Here is a 3,548-nt window from a genome sequence, read left to right as displayed (position 1 = left end):
ATGTTTCTCGAATAAAAAAGCGAAGCAAATGGAAAAAAGATACAATTCTATTCGCAAAAAAAAAAAGGAAATTAAAAGAAAAAGGGAAAAAAATTCTGTCCCATTCAGAAACGCTATCATAATCCATTTAGCTACTTCTAATTCCCTCTCGGGGATAGCCGTCGCTTCGAAAATGCTTCGCGAGAGTCCCACGGCAGCCCGGAGTCGAAAAATATGTTGCATTTCGGTCGGTGATTTGCGCGCGTCCATTTGCATTTTAACATTTCAATTTTGCCATGCAAATGGCATTATGATCGCGGGAACGGCGTGTTCTTCTATCCGAGGCGTTATGATGGCGATAAAAATCTGCCGGTATCTCGTCCCGGCTACCCTCCTAGCCCCTTGCAAGCCCACCCGATTCAGATACCTTTCACGGCGGTTCTCATTAGTAAGAGAAACGGCAGCAAATATTTATAGATACCGCTTCGTGGCATTTACATTCGGCGAAGGGAAAGAAAACCTCGCACAATGACGCTTTGTGACGTTGCAACGGCACCGTAAACCCCGTCCACCCTTTCCACCCTTAATACAGCCATCTTTCGCGTTATCCATGATTCCTTTTCGTCCTCTGCAAAGTCGCGGCGCTTTCATTCGGCTGTTACGACGATGCTTAAAGTCATTCTCCATTGAGAGTTATTAAAATTCTGAAATATCAAACGCCAATGCGCGGATGCCATTGTGTGTCTGAGTATTCCGTGCAACGCTTTGTGCTCGCGTTCCGGGTAATTAAATTCGGCTGGACTCGCTGCTCTTCGTAGATTCGACGAAATCTATTGCGGATCGTTCGCTGATGGTTCTCCCAAAATTTTGAAACTTTTTCCACAACGAATATATCGAAATTTTCGTTTACGATTATTAAATTTGATAGTAACTGGAGGAAAGAGATTGAATCGGAGAGAACACTTTTTGCCTGGTTAGTCGAGTTCAGCTTGGAACACGTGTTGAATCTTTCGAATCCTGCCTTTCGCTGTTGTACCACCCAAAATTCCATTAAATTCCCGCACTTTGATGTTTAATATCATACTCGTCAAAGCACTTCAGGGTTTCGTCGAGAACCTAAGTCCCAACTAGATCAACCCCCCAACTTAACCAACTTATCCCAACTTTCACAAAATTTCCAGTGTTGTAGTCTCAGTCTGTCAACCATCGAACTATTCAAAAATACTGGCGAAATCTTACAGTGTCTTTCACGCGAAACCTAACTCGAGTGTACAATTGTCAGACCGTCGAAAGAGAGTCTGAATTAAAAGAATTGAGAGAAGAAATTTATAGATTAAAGCAAACTTTTAATTTAGGAAAGGTATGGTGGGGAATATGGAGAAAAATTCCGGTTAATTCTCAAGATGACAAAGTGAAAAGTTCGCAAAGAATTGTCAGGAGACAATTTTATTCACGGCAAGCGTGGAAGCAACAAGAGATCCTCATTTACGTTAGCTCGTTTCCTCGTCGCAACGCGGCCACGGACATCGGGAAATGCAAATAGAGAGCAGTTTGGAGACGTCGGTGGCCCTTCGACGTTAAACTCGGGAGGTAATGCATTCGAGTATCGCGGCGTATGCAAATACGCGGCGAAGAGGCCGCAGCAGTACAACACACGGGAACGCAGCGACGTCGATTGTCGGCGTCGCGACGAGCGTTATGGAAATATACGCGACGCCAGCCGGATACGGTGATACTGAGAATTAGATGGGCCGATAATAATTTCCGCCGGTGCGGCGATGAATCGACGCGCTTTCGGCTGTAATTAAAGTGCCGAAGAAACATGGCGATCGCTGATTTTCCATGGATTTTGTCAAAGCTTAAAGCCGATGTGCCGATCACCGATTTAATCGAGGTTTAAATCGCGTCGAGGATTCAAATTTTTGGAAGTCTCATCCGCGATTGTTAAAGCGAGCAACAGGTGCGATTAAATTTTGGAAAGTTGCGTTTTCACGAAGAACACTTCGTGAATAATTTGATCCCCGTGTTTAGGAAGTTGCATAAATTATTATGGTAATTAAAAGCTTCCTTTAAAAATTAATCTTTAATACAACGCTACCTGTTAGGATAGATCTATCTTCTGAGGCTAAAATTTCAAGCAGTATTTAAATGTTTCCAATATTTAAAAAAGAATTAAATTCAACCCTTTGCGGTCGGCAGATTTCGGCAGAGCAAATTTAGCGTTTCGCAGTTACTTTTCTGTAGAGGATTTAAAGTCAATATATGGATATTAAAACGCACAGAATTTGTCGAAACTGATTTGTGTTTAATATTAATTATAATACGTAAATATACAAAATTTTTAATTTCTCTAATTTTCTGTAGTTTTCTGTATTTTTCGACTTGCGAATGTCCCTACAAAGGGTTAAAGATCCGAAATTTATTAAAATTATTTTTCAATGGAAAGTATAAAGTCTCTGCTATATTAGAAATCTTCATCTTTATCGCAATGTTAATTGTTCGAATGAATACATTTTCTACGTTACTCATGGTACTATATACACATGGTTACATATACTAATTATAATACGTAAATATACAAAACTTTTAATTTCTCTAATTTTCTGTAGTTTTCTGTATTTTCCGACTTGCGAATGTCCCCACAAAGGGTTAAAGATCCGAAATTTATTAAAATTATTTTTCAATGGAAAGTATAAAGTCTCTGATATATTAGAAATCTTTACTTTTATCGCAATGCTAATTGTTCGAATGAATTCATTTTCTACGTCAATCATGGTACTATATACACATGGTTACATATACACAGCCACAACGAACTTTATTTCCAATTTCTTCCCTTTTCCCTGTTCATTGTTTAAAATCGTATCAACCACTGAGTGGATCATAAGCAACTGCAAGTATTTTTATTGCAGTTCCTTTGTACGTTTTTTCAAAAAGATCTATTCGAGTGCAACAACCTTACATATATTTTTCCTCCGAATTGCATGTTCCGATTCACTGTAACTCTGTAACACACGCCAGTACCAACGCATTTCAGCTAACCGTCTGAAACATAAACACTGGAATCGCAATTTACCAAGAAAAACAAACGAGAGACGACGTCGGTTGAAGCGTCACGCTTTGACGAGTCAGTCGAAGTCAGGATGTCTAGCTCAACGTACACAACGCATAATTTAGGTAATATCTCTGTTCATTCTCTATACCAAAGTGAATAAAATATTACGATAAAGACAATAGAATTAGTTTATGTCTGCGAGAGGGCGAGAACGTCGTAAGATTAACCTCTTCAGGCGCATATGTATAGATAAATGTATATAAACAGGATATTTTAACAACAATTGTACAACTGGGAAGAGATTATTCTACAATTGAAAAAACAAATGGAAAATAAAGAATAAAATTTTTTCATTCGAAGTTTCGTTATGGAGAAAATAGAGTTTGAATATTTACCGAGTATGCTCTGGTATACTGATGGTCCAGCCTTAGCTATAGTTAAGTGCACGTATAGTAGGTGGATATTCAACGTCGATTTTCTTGACAACAAAGTCACAAAGGAAAAAATTTTATTC

Source organism: Eufriesea mexicana, unplaced genomic scaffold (genome assembly GCF_001483705.2).
Source record: "Eufriesea mexicana isolate 0111107269 unplaced genomic scaffold, ASM148370v2 scaffold2545, whole genome shotgun sequence".
In the NCBI taxonomy this organism is placed as follows: Eukaryota; Metazoa; Arthropoda; class Insecta; order Hymenoptera; family Apidae; genus Eufriesea; species Eufriesea mexicana.
Note: the sequence above shows the minus strand (reverse complement) of the source record.